Source organism: Symphalangus syndactylus, chromosome 4 (assembly GCF_028878055.3).
Source record: "Symphalangus syndactylus isolate Jambi chromosome 4, NHGRI_mSymSyn1-v2.1_pri, whole genome shotgun sequence".
Classification (NCBI taxonomy): Eukaryota; Metazoa; Chordata; class Mammalia; order Primates; family Hylobatidae; genus Symphalangus; species Symphalangus syndactylus.
In genome coordinates, this window is record NC_072426.2 from 142,140,124 (window position 1) to 142,162,860 (window position 22,737).

The 22,737-nt window shown below is 43.0% G+C and overlaps 1 protein-coding gene across 3 annotated transcripts in view; it reads left to right on the top strand.

The window, feature by feature from the left end:
• The window catches only part of PALLD (palladin, cytoskeletal associated protein), a 422,857-nt gene that overhangs the window by 313,899 nt on the left and 86,221 nt on the right, over window positions 1-22,737 (top strand). The window contains exon 1 of one of the 3 annotated variants that reach the window (XM_063638370.1): window positions 12,711-12,832. The exons of the other annotated variants lie outside the window; for them this stretch is intronic. The gene's annotated coding sequence lies outside the window, so the exon portion shown is untranslated. Of the gene's footprint in view, window positions 1-12,710; window positions 12,833-22,737 lie in introns of those variants that run through there. 3 annotated transcript variants of the gene reach the window in all.

Below are 22,737 nucleotides of genomic sequence, written 5' to 3' on the forward strand. Positions count from 1 at the left end.
GTTAAATGTAATCTCCTCCAACCCTCTATAGTGGAGATTTGAAAATGGAGACACAGGACTCCATTTGAATTGTGCAGGGTCTCACAAGGAGTTAATGCCAGAGCCAAGTTCTTTGTTGAAAATAGTAATTAAATCCTTAATGGCTGTTCTCTAGAGCTCTACTTACTGCCTTTGCCTTCTTGCCCCGCTCCTGTGATGAACTTAAACAGTACTTCCATCAGTCTTACTTCGAAAGACTTAAGAGTTTGAAGGAGCTCTAGACAATTTGTAGCCTTGTCTTAGGCAAGGTGATTCTGCTTCATCTAGTTACTTATTTAGAATATTAACTCCTTAGTAGCAGAAGTCATGTTTCTCAGTAATAACTAAACTTATTGGCAGCAATGCCATGTGCGCCATGCCAAATGCTTTCCAACGTCTCGTCGAATCCTTGCAGCAATTAATGAGGTATGCGGTGCTATTATTCTCATTTTACCAGAGGAGGAAACTGAGGCACAGAGAGGTTAAATAACTTCCCCAAAGTCTTACACCTAGCAATGGAATATTATGCGGCAATTAAAGCTAGTAACAATTAAACCTATGAAGGCAAAAATGTTTATGATAAATGATATAATAATAGTTACCTTGTGAAATTGCAAGCTATTTGTATAGCTATGCTTTGAGGACTAGGAAAGAACATGGAGAAACAGTGCCAGTTATGCATATGGATACATATGCATCACAAGTGCATATGTTGAGATTTAGACAAAGTGTCAGCCTTGGGATTTACACCCAAAGCATGAGCTCTTAAGCACGAACTTGCATTACTTCTGTAGGTGTTCAGTGAAAGTTTTTGAAAATACATGTATCCCAAGTAGATGACAATTCTCTTGACTATGACTAAAGGTACGAGGAAGAGTTTCTACTTTGAGTAAATAAAATGTTGGGCTTCCAGAAGCCAGGTATCCAGGTGATAATTTGTGTATTTGAATGTGAGAATGATAATTACACAGATAATTCCAAAAATTACCTGCATCAGTGAACATTTGGAGGGCAGACATATATGAATTTTGCAATGTTGTATGTCATAGCAGTGAAGGAATCTAATGATACTATTATTTATTAAGTGAGGATCGTAATAAGAGTTATAGAGTAATCAATGTCTCTGTATTTCTTTGGGTTATGATTCATGTCACATCAGTAGGGAAAAAGATTTAGCAAGTCACATGCTCTGCTTGTCCACACATCCAAGCTCCAAATGTCACAGACATAAAGGTATGCCCAGAATAATCTACTCTGTAACTCACAGTGAGGGTATTTAGTTGAATCTCCATATAAAGGAATGATTTGAAGGAATTATCTTTACCTAATCCATCCTCCTCCCCAAAATAGTGGCAAATAGACTCAATTATTTCACCTGAAGTTAAATTTGCATGTTTGAAAGTATATGTTTATGAACCAAATAGTGCTAAGCATGACGTTAGAAATGGAAATCCTAAGTCCTCTGCAAAACATTATCTGATGAGTTGATTACGTATTTGTTCTCTACTTATTTCATCTTACCTTAAAACCATGGAATGCTAAGGTTGTTTTTTTTTTTCATCATTCATCCCCTTAGGTAAAATATCATGTATATGTATGTGTGTGTATGCAGATATGGGTATATATATGTATGTACAAATATATACATGTTTTATGTATTATTACACATACAGATATACACAAAGAGAGAAAAATTTGAAGAATGAGATGAATATACACATAAAGAGAAGTTTTAGGCCAGGTGCGGTGGCTCACAGCTGTAATCCTAGCACTTTGGGAGGCCGAGGCTGGTGGATCACCTGAGGTCAGGAGTTCAAGATCAGCCTGGCCAAAATGGTGAAACCTCATCTCTACTAAAAGAAAATACAAAAACTAGCTGGGCGTAGTGGTGTGTGCCTGTATTCCCAGCTACTCAGGAGGCTGAGGCAGGAGAATCACTTGAACTCGAGAGGTGGAGGTTGCAGTGAGCCGACATGGTGCCATTGCACTCCAGCCTGGGCAACAGAACAAAATGCTCTCTCAAAAAAAAAAAGAAGTTTTAGTATTTTTTTCTCATCTCTCAGTAGACTGTTGTTGAAGCCCACTGCTCTGTGTAATACCCCAACACCCATTTGAAGAGCTGCTGAAAGTTCTATGCCAGGCCATGGTGGGCTGGCCTGAGGCCCGATCCCAGAACCTTCCAGCTGAAGGGAATTTTAGAGCTCAGCCATCCAGTCCCTCCGCAGAATACATGGGGAAACTAAGAGAGTACAAGAGTTTTGTCTCAAGACCTCATTTCCAAGAGGACTCAGGACCTGATTAGGTCTTTGTTATATTTAAAGTCTGAATAGCTGTGTGATAATAATGAACCTAGCTTAGGAACTGTTTTACATACTAGAGCTTTTGTTTGGTTTTAGATTTTTTTCTTTTTTGGGAGGGGGCAGGGTGGGGAGGAGAGGCAGGTAGGAGGGGAGGCAGGTAGGAGGGGAGGCAGGTAGCAAAGTACTCTCTTTTCACCACAAAGGAGATGAAATTGAAAAGGAAATCTGTAGGCACTTAAATGAAAAGTAGGGCATTTTGCTGATGAGGTCAAATGATACTGATCAATGGGAAGCTCTGGGAGAGGTGGCTGTGTAAAGGAGAGAGTGGGTGACCCAGGGAAGTGTCCGGAGCTGAATGAGAAGTTGGACTCACATATTCCTATGTTGCAGCCTTCAACCTGATGCTAACTCATTCTTCAGACACAGAGTCCAACTTCCAAGTGCTTCAGGGATTTTTGTTAAGTCTTTTAAGGGTATCCAAATGAATTAACTATTGTGTTTCACCTACGCTCTAGTAATTCACTTTCAGTGGGCAGTTTTATATTTTCCCAAATGTGCAGATTGTTCACCATGGAGCTATGAGTAATTAACTCATAAAAGAAATGTCCAGATGAATGAACAACTGCAAAGCACCTGTTGTCAACAGCTGATTTTTGTCTCCGCGCTTTGATTATGAAGAGCTTGAGAATACTGGAGGTTGTTTTCTTCTTCTAAAAACTTGTGACACCTGCTGATTTAGGTTCACATAGAGTACAATGGTGAATAGAGAATAGGTGGTAGAGCTTGTCTTTATACCTAATGACAGAAAAGTGTCAAAGTTTCAGATGAATGTCCGATACCCAAGGATAGGGCTGCATTATGACTTTCACGGGCCTTAGGCACTTTTGTCTTTGTGGGTCCGTTTCTCCATTAAAAAAAATAGAATTATATTTTATAGTTGTATTGGTATAACAATGAAGGTAATCCAGGCTAGATTCATTATTATATGGTCATCATTATTATATTTATTTATGTTCCCTTTTTCCTTCTGGGTTTATTAAAATTAAAATTTTTTCTTGGGTTGCCCAAAGTGTCAGCCCTGCCCGCTGAATCTAATGAATACATTGGCCCTGCCTAAGATTATGGACAAAGAGACTTCATGGAACCATAGCTGGCCCCATCAATTTTTACCATCACTGTAACAGAGAACACTGCTAGGCCTATTTCTTCTATTTTTCCTGATGTTGTCTCTGAACAATGAGCAGCTTAAGAATCAGAAATCCCTTTCTCGGCAAGGTAGTTCACGCCTGGAGTCCCAGCACTTTAAGAGGCCAAGGCAGGTGGATGGATCACTTGAGCTCAAGAGTTTGAGACCAGACTGGGCAACATGGTGAGACCCTGTCTCTACAAAAAAATACAAAAAAAAATAGCCAGTGGGTGGTGCACGCTTGCAGTCCCAGCTACTTGGGAGGCTGAGGTGGGAGGATGGCTTGATTCCAGAAGATGGAGACTGCAGTAAGCTAAGATCATACCACTGCACTCCATCGTGGGTAACAGAGCAGGATCCTGCCTCAAGAAAAAGAAATCTCTTTCTCCCTATGTAACACTACTTGGCCTAGAAAAGCCAGTATTTCTGTCCACTGTGCTGTGCCAGGGCTGCTTACGTAGGGCCCTTTGTTCATAATATGACAACAAAGCGGGTGACTGAATCAAAAATTAATTCCTCCATGATGCTAAAAGACTGTGTCTGTGTTCTCCAAAATGGAGTCAGTTTGTGAAGAGAATTTTTGTCAGACTAGTTTCTTCATTGCTACACAAAGTTTTCTTAAGTGTCATGCAGTGGGCAAACAAGGGAACAATGACACCAAAGTTATGTCAAGCTTGTACTTGTACCACCCACAAATGAAGATGGAATAATAATGTTGCCACCTATAAGCTAATGAGCAAAATGCAACAGTGGGCTCAAACATGCATATACCCATTGCCAATAAATTAATCTGTAATGAGACTTTTGCTAAAATTGAGGTAATGATTTGCAGAAGGCCTGGCTTTTAAAGAGGCAGGACTGAATTTAGTCTTTATTTATGGTTGCTGTATTTTCTTTTCACTTGCATTGAAAACTTTACTTTCAAAATCTTGCTTTGTCAACTTTGTCCAGAAATACATTTTTTTATTTTTTTACCAATCCTCTTAAGTGAATACTTTTTAAATGATATTCTAAACTCCTATTTCTCTCAGTGCAGTCTTCTCTCTTTGAACTCTTTTCATGAGCCATATCTTATTAAAATCCTTTACATATTGTAAAAGAAATAGCCATTTGAAAATATTCATGGGCCACCAGTTCCTTTGGACATAGCAGATTGAACTAAAGTTTAATTTGAAACGTCTTTTGATAAATCTTATAAATTGACCAAATTTTCTCAAAATCATTGAACTTTTTCTAAAGTTACTAAAAACAGACAAACATCATATATATCATATACTAATATAAGAATAATCTGAATTCTTTGGAGCAATGGAATTATTTTTTACATTTACGTCTACGGAAATCTTAGGTAAAAAAAATCTTGATTTTTTTTTTCTTGAAATCTAATACTTCACTGTATCAGCAGTGACCTAGTATAACTCATTTAAAGGGCCCATACCAGGCAATATCAATATTATTGTCAATTGTTTTAACTGTCAATTATATAAACTATATATCAGATAAATTTTTTCTTTCTTTGAGACAAGGTGTCACTCTGTCACCCAGGCTGGAGTGCAGTGGCACAATCTTGGCTCACTGCAACCTCCACCTCCCAGGCTCAAGCAATCCTCCCACCTTAGCCTCCCAAGTAGCTGGGACTACAGACGCACACCACCACACCTGGCTTCTATTTTTTGTAGAGATGGAGTTTTGCCATGTTGCCTAGGCTGGTCTCCAACTCCTGGGCTCAAGTGATCCTCCCACCTTGGCCTCCCCAAGTACTGGGATTATAGGCGTGAGCCACTGTGCCTGGCCAAATTCATTTCTTTAATTGCCAATGTTACCAAATATTTTCTCCTATGGAGCTTATGGTCTATATTCAGAGAATTTTCTAGTTTTAAATACATTTATTGGCCGGGCGCGGTGGCTCACGCTCGTAATCCCAGCACTTTGGGAGGCCGAGGCGGGCGGATCACGAGGTCAGGAGATCGAGACCACGATGAAACCCCGTCTCTACTAAAAACACACACAAAAAAATTAGCCGGGCGTGGTGGCGGGCGCCTGTAGTCCCAGCTACTCGGAGAGGCTGAGGCAGGAGAATGGCACGAACCCAGGAGGCGGAGCTTGCAGTGAGCCGAGATTGCGCCACGGCACTCCAGCCTAGGGGACAGAGCAAGACTCCGTCTCAAAATAAATAAATAAATAAATAAATACATTTATTAAATTTTTATACTTAAAGTTTAATTGGAATATTTGACCTCCTTATTCTCTCTCTTCTCTCTCTCTTCTCATTCCATTTCCATATTGGAGTCTAGTTTGTACATTTTATTTTGTTAAAGATATATACTGCAAAATAATCTCAATGATTCTCTTAGTGTCTGGATATCTTTGCTAGAAAACCTTTAACTTCAGCACTGAAGCAAATCATTATGTATTTTCCTAATGAGAAAAATAAAGTACTTCAGATAACATAATCCCGTTTATTTGACCCAGAGGATTCGTGTATTGATCCAAAAGAATGAATATTTAAGTTTAAGATGTGAAGTGCTGGGTAGAAGGAAGGTTTCAGAGATGACAGGTTAATCAGAGTTAGGGGAATAGACCCGATTCTCTCCTTCTTGTGAACATAGTCCCCTATGTATAGCCTGTCGGAGTCCATGGTTTCCTTTGAATTGACTTCATTCTTCTGAAAATGGCGCTGCAACATCCTAATCAGCTCCATTGCTGAGAGAGTTTTATTCCTGTATTTCTGGGAGCAACAGTGGAATCATGGCTGATCTGGGTGTTTTCTAAGCACCCTGGAAGTCTACGTGAAATGAGACACAAGATTCCTTGTTATGGTGTCACCAGAGGTAATATTAATACTATTAAAAGAACAAACTGAGGACTTTATGCATGATCTTACCCATGACTTCATGAATTGCCACTGGGATTAATGTAAAATCTGTAATCCTCACCTAAATATGCCATCTTTGTCTATTATCCATCACTATATTTATAAGACACAACTTAAGGTTTTTCTTATGTAGGTTAAGTTCAAGTATTTAGTCCACTGATTATGGTATTTCACCACTTATTCAGGAGAATCACATAAACAGGCAAGTTCTCACTATGCCTCTTTAGTAATCCACATGGAATCTGTGGATGATTCCTTCAGAGCCAGCATAACTCATTTGATTTGGAAAAGGGTGCTCAATAGTGAGTCAGATTCTACTGTGGATCAAGCAGGACATGTTTAGAAACTGCCTTAACTATTTCAGATCAAGCAGACCTGACTATGCACAATAAAACTTGGCAATAATAAATTGCTCCATTGGTAAAATGGAGATCTTAGGGATGGTGAATGGATGATGAATGGACTTCCCATAAATATGTATTTTTTACTCCAAATATATATATTCCTTGGAGCTTGGACTCTGGAGTTAAGGATTTGCGTCTCCGCTGCTCCCCTTACCAGCTCCGTGCCCTTGGGTAAGTTACCTAACCTCTCTGTGCTCAGTGTCCCTGGGATGATAGTTATAGTGATACTTCCTCATGGTATCTATAGTCAGGTAAACAGAATGCATGTGACATGATTGGCATAATGCCAGCCCAAAGTAAAGTTCAGATTATTATTTTTTACTCTGTTTTTTTTACTATCTGTAACTACTGTGTTTTGCAAAAACAAAATTAAAAGGCAAAAACAAACAAACAAAAACCAGCTCCCCACCTGCTACATACCAAACAGTACATTAGGCGCTGCACTGGCAGCATCGCACTGTGTCTTTTCAACAGCAGTCCAGGGTAAATACCTTAACCTCCACTTTACAAATGAGAAAACAAAACCTTTGTGATTTCAAGGTCGTGGAAACAGCAGAACTGACCCCACTCGGTCCAGCTCCAAAGGCCATGCTCTTTTCAGGACATGCCTTCCCTAGATGATCTCTTCAGCCCCCTCCCGACTCTGATTTTGAGTCCTCTGGAGTTGTCTCGGATGTTCAAGGCTTGCCTCACTCTCACAAGCTCGGCCTGTTTTTTGTTTATCGTAGCGTCGCCTTTCTTTACATTCCAGCTGCAGACTTGGTTGTTATGTCCATAGCATTTGATGTCCACTGGGTTCTAGTTATGTCTATATAAGTACAAACAGTCCCATTTCTTTTTTCCTGATCCATTCTCCCTGCTCTTAATAAAAAGTTTTGAACAAACCAAAGAGCCATAAAGTTATCTTTACCAATAGGATAGACGAATTTGTTTTCATGTTCAAAGTATGAGTTGTCCTTGGAGGGGTGCCCTTTCCCTCCTCCCCAATAGATTATCTTCATGATCAGATAATGCATGAGGCTGAGCCTTTTTAGAAAACCCACATTTTGGTTTTTAAAAGTTTCTCACTTTTGTTAGAATAATTACTAGTTGTTGATATGGAGACAAATGTGTTTTGTATAAAATGTTACACTTAATTACAGAGTCCAAATTCAAAATAGTCCAAGATTGTTAAAAGTTGCTTATTCTTAAAAATGAATGGACTAAAAGCTGATCTTAAGCATTCTACTCTCAGAAACATTTTCCCAAACATAACATTACTATGAATCAGTATCAGGTAAAATCCATAATTAATCTGTTATTTCCTTAGTCTTGTTCTTGTTTGATAAATGTAGTTGGGAGCCCTTGCAAAGGTAGCAACTACAATAGAAGAAACAGGCCATTCAGGCAAGATTCTGTGACTCTAAAAAATAGAGTAACAGCTAAATCAAGTTTTTAGAAACAACATCAAAGGCCAGGCGCGGTGGCTCATTCCTGTAATCCCAGCACTTTGGGAGGCCGAAGAGGCGGATCACAAGATCAGGGGTTCGAGACCAGTCTGGCCAACATAGTGAAACCCTGTCTCTACTTAAAATACAAAAAATTAGCTGGGTGTAATGGTGCATGCCTGTAATCCCAGGTACTCGGGAGGCTGAGGCAGGAGAATCACGTGAACCTGGGAGGCGGAGGTTGCAGTGAGCCAAGATCACTCCATTGCACTCCAGCCCAGGTGACACTGCAGGACTCTGTCTCAAAACAACAACGACAACAAACATCAAAACATCAGAAGTGAGTGGAACAAGATCCTGATGCTGAACTGATTATCAGAACATCTGTTATAGACAACATTGATCAATCTGAGGAAATACATAGCAAAAGCCTCCTTGTAGAAAATGTGCCAATCCAGAAGCCAGGAATCTTCTAGGAAAATCTCAAGTTTTGGTAATTTTCATTAAAATATTAAGCAAAATGCCTGAAGATATATTAATATTCCTTTGCTGCTACATGGAAATAAAGTAAATGAAAATATAGATTTTGGGCTTCAATTCTTAAGTTAGAAAAGCATGATTGAACAGTGTCGATTTGTGGTAGCAGTAAAAAGACATTTACTTGGTTTGCTAATCATATCTATAAATTATAATATTACCTATGCTGAGCATTTTGAGCTAGATCGTGTGTAATACCTGTCAGTAGTTAGATAGATCAATCCGTCGATTGATAAATAGATAGATCTGTGATTTGGTTTCACTGCCAATATCTTCTTTCTTTAGTGAAACTGTTGGTTTTTAGTGTCTTTCGTTTTAGTGTTTCAGTTTTTAACCACCTATGTTTCACTATTTTCATTGTGAGGAAAATATGAAAAGGAATGATTTGAAGGGTTACTTTCACCCTTTCCACTTTTCTCCCCAAATACTTGGTGAATTGAGCAGTGTTTCAACTCAAAGTAAATTTGCATGTTTGAAGCCTGAGGCCTCTAAGCCAGAGCCCGTGAAGGTAAAGCCAGAGATGCATGCCCTAAACCAGAGATGCGCGCCCTAAACCAGAGATGCGCGCCCTAAACCAGAGATGCGCGCCCTAAACCAGAGATGCGCACCCTAAACCAGAGATGCGCGCCCTAAACCAGAGATGCGCGCCCTAAACCAGAGATGCGCGCCCTAAACCAGAGATGCGCTCCCTAAACCAGAGATGCGCGCCCTAAACCAGAGATGCATGCCCTAAAGCGAAGCTGGGGGGTGTTCCTTGAATGTCGCTCCTGACGAAATAAAAGTTCACTGTGTATTTATTCTCTGCCCCTTTCATCTTATCTCAAATCCACAGAACGCTAAGTTTTAGTCAAGGAAGAATGAAATAAAAGTAATATAAGGAGAAGACTTGATCAGAATCTTCAGTGTTCAGAGGATGGAATATTCTTTTTCAAACTTGGCAGAAATTCTCAACAGTGCTTCTACTGATACAAGTTTTAGCAGTTCTGGGGCTTGTTCAAAGTGATGGCCAAGATGTATCCACACCTCCCACAGTTCATGTGTAAAACCTTCAAAGTTGCAAACATTAGAATATTCAGTGTTTTGCATCAGTGCCTTAAATCTTCCTGGATTTCGGCACTGAAAAGTGAAAACTGGTCCACGTGCACCCATCTTTCCGGGCACCTGTAGTTGGAATAAGGCAGACACAGAGATGACAGATGTAATGGATCATCCTTCTTTTGCTGCCTCTTCGGAGTAAAGGAAGTGCGTATGTTTTCTCACAGCCAATCAACTCTCCAAGTCTATTCTACCCCACAGTCCCTTCCATGGCCGGTAAACACTACAGGTGGTAATATCAGACATCTGTTTTATTCTTTCTGCGCTTTATGTTGTGAAAGGACTCCTAAATCATAAAATCACAAAATTTAAGAAGCGTAACTTAAAAATCCATCAGATTAATCCCATTATTGTGGAAATAAGGAAGCTTCATAGTCCCACAGTTAATGGCAGAGATCACACGTCCTAACTCTCCTCTGGTGGCACTCTTAGTCAGTGTCACATCACAGGCTGCAAGAAAACCCTGCTGCAGGCCAGGTGATGTCATTGCTGCAGCCCTAAGGGCCATTTGACATGGGAGTAAACAAGCTGAGAATTCAAAGAAAGGTGAAGCTAAACAGGGAAATACTGTTAGAAATATTAGAATAGGCAAAGTGATTTTCACTCTTTAAAGCTTGTGTCCCAGGACAATGAATTGTTGGCCTACTAGCCTCTCAAAAATGCAAGAGATGATAATGCTTTGTATTATCCCCAGAAAGATGACTATGGTCAGTATATTGTCAGGTTAAAAAAAAAATAGGTTACAGGCCAGGTGCAGTGGGTCATGCCAATAATCCCAGCACTTTGGGAGGCCAAGGCGGGCGGATCACTTGAGGTCAGGAGTTCAAGACCAGCTTGGCCAACATGGTGAAACCCCATCTCTACAAAAAATACAAAAATTAGCTGGGTGTGGTGGCAGGCGCCTGTTATCCCAGCTACTTGGGAGGCTGAGGCAGGAGAATCGCTTGAACCCGGGAGGTGGAGGTTGCAGTGAGCCGAGATCATGCCACTGCACTCCAACCCTGGATGACAGAGTGAGACTTTGTCTCAAAAAAAAAAAAAAAAAATGTTATAGGCTGAGTGCGGTGGTCACGCCTGGGAGGCCGAGGTGGGAGGATCACTTGAGATCAGGAGTTTGAGACCAGCCTGGGCAACATAGCGAGACCTTGTCTCGAACAAAAAAAAATGTTTTAAATTAGCTGGGTATGATGGCATGTGCCTGTAGCCCTAGTTACTCAGGAGGCTGAGGTGGGTGGATCACTTGAGCCTGGGAGGTCAAAACTGCAGTGAGCCATGACTGCACCACTGCACTTCAGCCTGGGCAACAGAGTGAGACCCTGTCTCAAAAAAAAAAAAGTTACAAAATTGTATGGAAACAATGATCTAAGCTATTTTAAGTGTGTGTTTAAATACACATACAAAAGCCTGGAGGACTATACTTTAGGCAGCTAACAATTTATCTCTGGGAGTAAAATCACAGGGACATTCAATTTTGGTTTATTGTTTAAAGAACAATATTTGGTTTTTAATGTTTTACAGACATCATTATTCACTTAAAAGTCAATAAAGATATTTCCGAGAGAGGAACAGACTACCTGGCTGAAGACAGTGAACCAACAATGCTAGCGTTAGATATCAGTAATGATGGCAGGATACAGTTACAGTACTAAACTCTTTAAACAAGTGGTCTACTGGCTATTCAAAACTAGTTGGCATTTATTGGCAGTTACCGAGTGACCACATTACTGAAACAGCCTGGCACAACAGTAAGTTCCGTAAATGGTAGATATTACCATTCGTTTATTCATTCATGCATTCATTTTGTTAACCGCTTATTGTGTGTGAAAGATTTGGTCCCAGTGGCCAAGGAGCACACTCTGGAAGGAGAAAGAAGACGGAAATTGTTGTGACATGGTGTGCCAACCCAGCTACCGGAGGATTATACACAGAGCCAGGGGTGTCCTTAGCTGATCTGGTGAAAGAAAAGTTGGTGATCTGGATTTAGGGCTAAGCCCACAATCTGTCACAAATTTTGCATAGAATATTAATTCTGGAACGAATGAGTCCAGTTCCTCTTTGAAAACACTTCTACAGAAATTCCTATGTAGATGAGCGTTAAAACAAGTGACTCAGGGCCTCCAGTAGTTTATGAGCTAAGAGGATCACAGGATAGGATAGGGACCGGGTTCCTCAGATGTTGCTAGATCAAAGTGCTTTACTCTTCTCACCCTAAGGGCTCCTGAATTTAGCTATTTATTACACAGAACACAGTAAACTAATTAATAGAAATCTAAAAATTATCCTTCCTCTTCCTTAGAAAAGAAATATACTGCATGATGATTTGTGCTTTTCGATTTAATGTCACACAATCGTTTTTGCACTGTACGTGCAAATCCGTCCTCAGAGCTGGGACTTTCCCTCCCCACAGCCCCAGTCCCAGCCCCAGCCCCAGTCTCGCAGTTCCATTCCTTCAGGGCAGCTTCCATTCTACCGTGAGTTTTTATTGCTTTTCCCTAAAACGCTGCCCTGGAGTCGCGTTTATTGGACACTCTTTAGTCTGTAAAGGAAAAAACACAAACACCGGAGGAGAATCATCCTAACATGCCGACAACATATCTATGGGCCTAAAAAATTTAAATTCTTTCCCGTTATTAGCACTTCTCGATCGTTCCAGAAAAGCCCGATTTGTGACTTGGCTGCCCCAGGAAGGGGCCTGCGACCAGAAAGATGCAAAGGGCGGGACAAGGTTACGAGTGGGTGCGGGGAAGCCTCCCTAACCTGGGGGCCGCGTCCCAGAGCTGCGAGCCACGCCTCCTCTCTCCCGCCCGCCGCGCCGCCGGACTCTTATTTTGAAGGGCGGCGGGTGAAGGCTCGGAGCCTCCTGAGTCACCCGGCGGGCGAGGTATAAAGCCCGATACCTGCCCCGCGCCCGGCCCGCGGAGCCCGCTGTAGCTCCCGCTCGCTCCGGACGCGGAATCGGGCAGCAGTGGGAGGCGGCCCGGAGAGCCGAGGTAGGCGCGGGGAGTCGGCCCTGAGGCTAGTGGAAGAAATGTGTGAATTAAAGGGAGTGCAGCGTGCAGGGTGGGCCGCGAGTCGGGAGTGGAGGGCTCAGGACAGGGTGGGGGCGGGGAGGACAAGAGACTCCTCAGCGCACTTTCCACCCAGCCGGTCCCTTCCCGAGCCCTTTCTCTCCCCGGCCCGCGGGAGCACAGATCCTTGAAAGCGGAGCTCCAGATAGGAATGTTTGCATCATCTTGGCAGGGCCGGGACGGGAGAAGATGCTCTGCTGCTACGGACGATCCCTCCCTCTCTCCTAACTCTTCTCTGAACACCTCGCACCCCCCCCCCCACGCCCCTCCCTTAATCTTGGCCACGCTCCCTGAGGGGTCAGACCTGGGGTGGGAGGGCAGAGAAAGCGGGGCTGGCAGAGACAGGGGTGAGGGCCGGGAGGGGCGATGACATCATCCCCTGGCAGCTGGCGGGGAGGGGGTGGGGACGGAGGGGTCCCCCCGACCTGAGCCGAGCCCTCCCCTTCCCAAGCCCATCCTCCTTTCTTTCGGATGGCTCACCCCACCTGGGCGCCATTCAAAGAAAGTTTGCGCGTAACTCGGGGGGTCCTTTCCCCGGCTGGGTGCTGTGCCCCGCCCGCAGTCGGTGTTTCTTCCGGGCCTGGGGGCAGCGTGGAGCCGGCGGCTCAGTCCCTGAAGTCCCAGGCCTTGGCCGCCGCTTTGTTCACGCCGGGCGCGGGCCGAACCCGAACCTCAGCTGCAGCGCTGGCAGCGCGCAGCGGCCACGCGTGGGTTCCCGGCCACGGCCGGGCCAACAAGGGAGGGTCCCGTGAGCAGCCAGGCTGGCCCTCCCCGGGCCTGGGTGCGCTCCCAAAGCTGGAGCGCAGGGCTCTGGGCCGGCCCCGCCCCGGGGCTGGGGGCTTCCCGCCCGTTTGTCTCATTTTAACTTTTGGGGGCAGCTCTGTCCCGAATGGTGAGTGGTCCAGACTCCAGAAAGGAGTTTGGTCGCTTGAGCCCGGATTGAGGCTTGGGACCTTTGCTCTCTTGCTGGGGACGGAAGGGGGCGCGCTGGGCAGGAGAGGGGGCGTCTCGGTCGGGTCTCCCTGGGCTCCGGCGTCTTCCCACCCTGCGGAGCCGGGTCTTGCGCTGCACACCCCGAACAGGCCCGGGCACACCGAGCCCCGTTACTGGTCTTCAGGGGAAATTCCAGGACGGGTGCGCATTCTTCAACCTAGGAGTCTCTAGGAGCCCGAGATGACTGGATCTACATTTTGATGCTAATCACAGAGAAACTAGCACGAGAAAACGACAGACGGACGGACCCAAGTTTCAGAGACATGGAATAATATGATCCTGGTTCATAAGCCTTGAAAAGCTTCCCTCCGCCAGGTTGAGGAATGGTGTCACCAGCCTTGGCTGTGAGGATAATTTCTTGATTTGTGTTATGCAGGCTCCTGTCAGGACTGTCTTCTGACCTCCCACTACCTAAGGAAAAGATAGCCAGAGAATTGTCCAGGGATTTGGGTCTGGGTTGCTTCTAGAAAGACAGCATCTTTCTTGCTATTTTTTTTTTTTTTTACATCCCCCCAAAACAATTTTTTTTCCCCTTAGGACTTGGCAGACTTTGATTTAGATAAGAGGTTTGAGTTAATTTGATTTTCCCCAGGTCTGTTTAGATCAATGGATATAGGAGATAGTTTGAAGCTAATGTACCCCTATGCCTTAGTGTGAGTGTAAGATTTATAACTTGAGAGAGGCAGTTAATAGCACATCCTTGAACCATAAACATATGAGATAGACAAGAGCTAGATAATAAAGAGTTTTTCCCCTAATCCCTAAGCTTTACTTATTTTTTCCCGATTCTTGCACTTTGTCGTTAGAAAAAGGAGTGGGGTTGGTTTCCCAGTGACCACATCCATTAAGAAACTGGGCATGTACAGCAAGTAGCAAAATATGCCAACATCCAAACCATCTCTGGCTATGTGAAAGCTTGGTGCCCTGTGTGAGGAGCATGGGGGATGGTTGGAAATAATGTAGCTTTATTGTTATTGTGATTGTTGGAATTCATGAATCATAAAATTCTGATAGCTGGGATGGTGCGGTAGCTCACCTGCTTTAAATAATGTAATAACTACAGGCCCAGTCTGTCCCAGGTGAGGACCATTGACTTAGTAAACAATAAACAGGTGTCCTACTCATAGTAGCCTTAGTATTGCTTTAGTAGATCCTTATGAGCTCTAGATAGTTTTTAGTTGACTTTTAATATTTTTAAAGGTAACAATAGGCTGGGCATAGCGGCTCACGCCTGTAATCCCAGCACTTTGGGAGGCCAAGGCAGGCAGATCACGAGGTCAGGAGTTCAAGACCAACCTGACCAACATGGTGAAACCCCATCTCTACTAAAAATACAAAAATTAGCCGGGCGTGGTGGTGGGCACCTATAACCCCAACTACTCAGGAGGCTGAGGCAGGAGAATCGCTTGAACCCAGCAGGTGGAGGTTGCAGTGAGCCAAGATTACGCCACTGCACTCCAGCCTGGGTGTCAGAGCCAGACTCCGTCTAAAAAAATTTAAAAAAAAAACACAATAAAAATTAAATGTCACCACCTTGCATTGCACTTGATCTTCAGAATTTTACTCTATTGTCTTAAGCCTTGAAAACTTTGCTCATGAACTATTATTTGGACTACCTTGCGGGTAGTTGCATTTTTGCATTTTTCCAAAATATTATTTTCCCTAGGTTACAGTAAACCTTTGACTGTGTTATATTTGAAGCAACTAATTATTCCTGAAACATATAAAGCATTTCCTGGCAATGTTCATGGAGTTCATACTGCTGAAGGTGCTAAAGTCATTATTTCAAGGGGAAATTATTAGCGTGTTCCAACAGTTCTTAATTGTCCAAACAATTGTTGATTTCCCCCCTTTCCAGATTTCTTTCACAATCATTGGGAACTATAAAAAGGTGTATTCAACATTTTCTTTTGTGTATATTTTCCACTTCAACAATTTTGTATCAAAACGTGTGGCACTTTTTCAGCACTTATTTCAAGAGATCCAGATAAACACTGAGTAATCACAATTCACTATACTTCAAAAATTGCCTCCCATTCAGTATCTTGCAAATAATTTTCTTCAAGTAAATGGTAAAATAGACACTAACCATATACTTTTTTAAAATAATACATTAAAAGAGCACTAAAGGGTTCTTCGAAAGTGCTCCTGGTACTATATACATATTGGCTCATTCCGGCAATGTTCTTTTGAGACACCATACAAGAAATGGAACTCGACCAGATTTGAGACAAAGATGCAGAGAAGGTGAGGATTTGTTCCAGGGCCATACAGAGAGGAAATTGAGATGCTCATTTCTTCTCAGTTCTGTCTCCCAGGTGTTTAGCCCTAGGTCTCTTTGAGATTGCACTAATTTAAGGGATTTAAAAAAAAACCAAAACAGGAAAGCTCTGTTATCAAATTTGAAGAGAGGATAAAGAATTAGAGATGGTAGATGAGAAATGTTTCATCCAAAGGGTTTTTTGTTGTTTTGTAGTTTTTTTGAGACATAGTCTGGCTCTGTCACCCAGGCTGGAATGCAGTGGCGTGATCTGGGCTCACTGCAGCCTCTGCCTCCCAGGTTCAGGCGATTCTCATGCCTCAGCCTCCTGAGTAGCTTGGATTACAGGCGTGAGCCACTGTGCCTGGCTCGAAGAGTTTTAATGAGTAGAAAACAGTGGCCCATTCTTGTAGAAAAGACATGGAGATAAAATGAAATAAGGAGAGCCTGAGGTGTCAGGGAAGGAGAAAGAGCATTTTGAAACTGGTGGCAGGTGTAGTTGTCTGCCTAACTCCATGAACTACTTAGGGCACAGATTTCTTCCTGCTCAGTCAGTGTTAGCTGCCTTACTGGTTATGTGCTTTAGGGTTGACCGTAATTGGTAACATAAGCCATTCCAGTTAGGTGAGCCTCTCTTCCTTGTGTATTTTGGATAATGACTACGAGGAAACAAGATGGAAATGTGGGATGGTTAGCTAATGTCAGTGCCGAGTCTCCCTGCTCAGTGCGCGTTAGCCCAACTGCCAAAGCTCCGCCGCTATGGTAAGTGAAGATGGTGATTTTCAATTTGGCAGAGACTGTTGGAAGGCGTAATGGCTTATTTGATGGAAAAGATTTCCTGCTGCGGGAGAAGCTGCCATTTGCAGACAAGGTGTGTCAGCCAGAAGAAATGAGCAATAACCGTTTTCTGGTTTCTACTGGCAAAAGCTTTGTATTTTTTTCATATAGAAGTGTTAAAAATAGATTCATAAGAAAATGCACGAAACCAAATAAAGAGTACAGACACTGAAATTTCACCAGTGAAGGGGACAGAAGAGAGCTAACCTTGTTGAATAGTTATTGCTAACCAGGTGCCTCAGTTCTCACAAAATGGTGTGAGGTAGGCCTGCTGCGTTAGAGAACAGGGTCAGGCAGACAGAGATGAAGTACTGCTGGAGCGCCACGCAGGAGACTCTTAAGCTTGGTGCTGATGTCTGTGACATTCGGATGCCTTTGCGAGGCTGTCAAACCTACTGCGAAGTAGTCGGCCCTCAGCTTTCAGATGGGTTGTGTTCTGATTGTGGGTTTGTAAAACTCATTGCTGGGAACCCTGAACACACTTTTTCACTGAAACTATGTCACAGTTAGTGGTTAGTTTCCCAGGCCAGCCCAGAAATCATAGCTGAAGTATTCTGTCTTATTAATAGTACCATAGAACCAAGCCACTATATATAACATGGCTTTTGTGGGAAAATGCACTCAGAACTCCAACTTGAGTTTTTTAAGGTTTTTAATTCCAGTTACAATGGCAAAAGGGACTCCACCTTCTCTCTTTTTCCATTTAAGCCCTGGAGGGAAAATAAAGGTATACAGAGATACATTTCCTTTCACGTTTCCTTATGCTAACAGAGACCCCACCCTGGACTGCAGAGCGATGGGGAGGGGGGATCCTGGCAGTAGCTGGCTTTGTGACAACAGAGAGGAAAGAGAAGAGGGGGAAGAGGGCACAGGTAGCGGAAGAAGTGAGGTCTAGATGTCATCACCTATGGGACCAATTTTAGATGGCTTATCAATATGAGCTGCAGGCTGACTGACATCATTTCCTTACTAAACATCATTTTTACTGAGAACCTAGTAACCTAGACCTAGACATTAATGTTGCTTAGTTGTATGTTCAGTATTTTTTAAGTGAAGGTTAGATTTTAAATAGTCTTCAGTAATAGAAGGAAAGCACATATGCAGACATCTTATTTTTCTTTTTCATGCCAGTCTACTGAATGTCCAAACCAGCACCTATCGGTAGCTGAATAGACTCAAGGTAAACCTGGATGCTAATGGATGTAAGATTCAAATTAATCATAGAATAGATACCGTTTGTTGAGTACTTCAAACCAGAAAATGTGCTAAAATGTTGAACACATTTTGTCACTTAATCCTCACCACAATCCCACGTAGTGAGTACTATCAGTGCTCCCATCTTAAAAATGATGAAAGTGAGATTTTAAGACGGTAAGTAATTTGTCAAGATCACACAGATCAGAAATGGCAAGTCTGGGACCTCATTAATTCAACAAATATTTTTGGAGCAAATCCTGTCGCCCAGGCTCTGTGTGTTAGACTCTGGGGGTAAAGCAGTGAATGAAATGGACAAATATGCCGAAATCCTTGCCCTCGTGGAGCTTATGTGCCAGTGGAAAGAGATGAACCGTAAGCAAAACAAACTAAACAGCTAGTGCCTCAGATAGAGTTATGTGCTATGTGGAGAAATAGATCCAGGGAGCATGAGGAATGCCAGGTTGGGGTTGCAGTTCAGGGAAGTAGAGAATACGGGCCGAAGGACAGCTGTGAGATAACAAAATCAGTCCAGGAGTACATATGCTATTGTTTCTTGCAGCAACCCATTTTATGTTGTAACACCAAATGTTGAGTACCTGTCACCCTCATCAGTCACTGCTTATACTGCAGCAAGTGACTGGGGAGGTATCCAAGAATGACTGGTAAAGGGCTTGACCTTTTCTATCCCAAGGTCAGGAAAGATGAGGACAGTTGCTGGAGGGATGTCCTAGAGCGGCTGGGGTTTTGTGCACAAGCAGAGGGCTTGACCTTAGCCAAGAGCGCAGAGCTGATTCTCCTGTAGCGCCGGAAAACAGGCGGAATCTGGGGGCACAGATGAGGGCTGGGTGGAAGGAGCAATGGAAGCTCGTGGAAGTTCTGTGTTGCTTCTGTTTTCCTAGTGGAATGGGGAGTGTGGTCATCAGTGGGGAGCAAGGGTCGGGGAGGGACTGCGGGGCCGGGGGTGCAGTTTGAGGAGAGAGATGTGAAACGGTCACCTGGCAGAAAGGGAGCCTGAATTTAGCTGGTGAAATGTACACTCAGGATCTGCCCACGGTCAAATTCTGACTCAACGTCCTTCCACAGTATATTGGAGATCAGAATTCTCTAGTTCACTTCTTGAGGAGAGAGATTATCTTCTAACTCCTTTTTTTTGCTGTGTCATTTACTTGGAGCAGAGTCCTGCGCTTACTACGTGTATGGTTAATGCTTGTTGAGTGACTGCTATAGGAAGCCTACACACTTGTCCAGAAATTTCATTTAAACTTTTCATCCTAATTATCACATTGCTCTCCCTTCTCTGAAATGCTCTGATGTTCATAGTTCCCAAAACAGCACTTGTATAGCAATTACAGTTAATTACTTCATTGAGTTAATCTCATTCCCATAACGGATTAAGGTTTAGACTAAGAATTTTTTTTTTTTTTTTTTTTTTTTTTTTGAGACAGGGACTCACTACCTTCACCCAGGCTGGAGTGCAGTGGCTTAATCATGGCTTGATGCAGCCCTGACTTCCTGGGCTCAAGTGATCCTCCCACCTCAGCCTCCCAAATAGATGGGACTACAGGCATGCGCCGCCATGCCCAGCTAATTTTTTGTATTTTTAATAGAGATGAGGTCTTGCCATGTTGCTCAGGCTGGTCTTGAACTCTTGAGCTCAAGTGATCCGCCCTCCTCAGCCTCCCAAAGTGCTGGCATTACAGGCATGAGCCACCACAACTGGCTAAAAATTCTTAATTGTATACGCTTTTGTAGTATTCTCTTGGGACTACCTAAGTCAAGCCTCATTCCCACCAGATGGTGCCCCTGTTGGCAGTGAAGAAGCCTTATACGTCTGTTTCATGACTCCTTGGCTGGCACACTGTTGTGGGCGCTCTGTAGGTAGTCATTGGGAAACGGGAAAACCACTTGTGGTTAGAATAATACGAGAACTAGATATTGGTGATGTCAGCTGAGTGAGTGCAAAGGAACTGATGAAGCAGGTGGATTCCAAGGCTAGTTAGAAGAGGGAATTGACTACACGTGGTGTTGGTGGGATGGGAGGGGTGAGGGAGGGGGGCGCATCAGAGGTTACTCCCACGGCTCTGCCAGACCCTGGGTAGATGGAGCCGCCGTTTACAGAGGTAAGGACGAGAGTTTAGCTTTGAACATTCCAAGTGGAGATGTCCAGGACACAATTACATACCTCGGCTGCCATTCTGGGAGGAGATCTGAGTGGGAGACCATGATCTGGGAATTATCACCACAGATGGTAATTAAAGCCTTGGGAGAGGATGACTTTGCCCCCAAAGAGAGCATAAAGTAAGAAAATTGGGCTCTCGCGTGTTTCAAGGTTGACTAAAGAGCCTGTCATTTGACTAGGTTCTGCTATAGTCTGCACAATCTGCCCAGGGACAGAATGTTGAAGTAAATAAAGTGTATTCCAGTAAAACCACAAATAGATTGATTCAAAACTAGAGTTAGAAAAACTTGTGGTTTTTCTTGGTAAAGCCTCATTTTCTATTTGTCTTCATAACTATAAATGGATGTATTTGTGTGGAAGATGTAGATTTTTTTTAAAACTATTTTTGGTTCTATGAAGAGACAAAATGAATCCAAATGTATTCCATACTTCTCTCACATTGCACCATTTTGTTATGTAACAGAGAACGTTTGAGTACATACTGTCCACACCAGCAACTATAAATCTGTCCTGGCAAGTGACTGTAAGATACCCAGGAACAAGAGATAAGGAGCTCGCCTCTCCAGGGAGAAGCTTTTATTTGCAAGAGAGAGTGATATACAAGAACTTGCAAATGTCTTTGAAGGTCAGAAAAAATCAGCTAGGGCTAAGAAGCAGCTGTCCAAGTTCATGATTCCTTGGCCCTTCTTTATACACAACCGCCAAGAGTTGTCAGTTTGCAAACCTAGAAAAGTATACCATTGTAATATCAGTTCATCTCCCACTTTTCCAGAGCTACTCAGCAGCGTCGTGGATGCTTAGTGAAATGACCAGAGGTGTGAAGCTGCCAGACCTTTACCCAGATCAACTTCTTTGACTCAGGGTACAAATGAACAACATAGTCTGACAACTCACCTAAAAAAGTTATTTGGAATGATTTTATATTGAGAGATTTTTTAAAGCCTAAATTTAGATTCATCAAAGCATATCAAGGTTGAGATATGTGAAAGGCAGTGCTATATGGGAGGGTCAAGTCCCATTCATTTAAAAATACCAGGACATTTGCTGCTGTTTTGTAGGGGAATTGGGTAGGGTAGATATCCTCACCTCCACTATACAGATTTATTTATTTATTTATTTATTTATTTATTTTTATTTATTTTTTGAGACCAAGTTTTGCTCTGTTGCCCAGGCTGGAGTGCATTGGCGTAATCTCGGCTTACTGCAACCTCTGCCTCCCAGGTTCAAGCAATTCTTCTGCCTCAGCCTCCTGAGTAGCCAGGATTACAGGTGTGTGCCACCACGCCTGGCTACTTTTTGTATTTTTAATAGAGATGGAGTTTTACCATGTTGGTCAGGCTGGTCTCAAACTCCTGACCTCGTGATCCTCCTGCCTCGGTCTCCCAAAGTGCTGATATTACAGGTGTGAGCCACTGCGCCCAGCCCACTATACAAATGTTTAAGAATTAACATGTATAAACGTTGGGACTTTCCCAAGGTGAGTTGTTGGACCTGGATCTCCTGAGGCCAACTGTGTTTTTCTTTTCATCACAGCAAGCATCCTTTGAGATGCAGAGTGATGTTATCACTTGAAAATGTGCACCAAGGGCAGCTGCAGAATTTTCCAAAAGCTTAAGCACAGATGGCAAATCCGGCAAAGTCAAATTGAGAACACTGACTACATGTTCAGGAGGAACGTTTTTAAGGGTAAATGCTTAAAAATCCTGAAGACCAGTTTATTTGGGAAAGCGATTCCAATGGAAAAGTGCGGTTGGGTTACTGAGGGAACCACACAGTGGCAGTTTCTACAACTTGGCCAGCTGCCCTGGGCTGGCAGTTGAGGAGAAAATGCAGCAGTGGGGTTGAGTAGACACCTCAGCCACTGAGTGACAGTCGCTGTGTTCTAGGCACCATCTGACCGCTCTCTGTCTGATCCTTCTGTGGCTCTGTAATGTCTGAGCTCCTGGGTAAGCTCCACGTAGCCTCTACAACTCCGCTTGGAGCTCAGTTTTCCTATGTGCTTATTTTGATTTTGTCTCCTTATTAAGTTAAATGCAAATCTGAAAATGAAAGAATAATCACCTTGGACTCCTGAATGTTTGCCCAATGTCATTTGGCTCCCATTGTTTCCTGTCACCACAGCAGTCTACTGAAATATCTTAGCATATATTTCAGAATTACTCTGATAGTGAAAGATTTCCTATCCTATGTAGTCCAACAATTATTGGTTTCTTATGTGAAAAATAAAGCAAAAATGTGGCATTTACAGAGTAATCCAGCTCCACTGTTAATACTGTCATTTGAAGAGTTAGCAAGGAATGTGATGAAGACTGAGTATCTTGAAACAAAGTTTGGTTGTGCAGTTGCTCTGCTACGAATTGT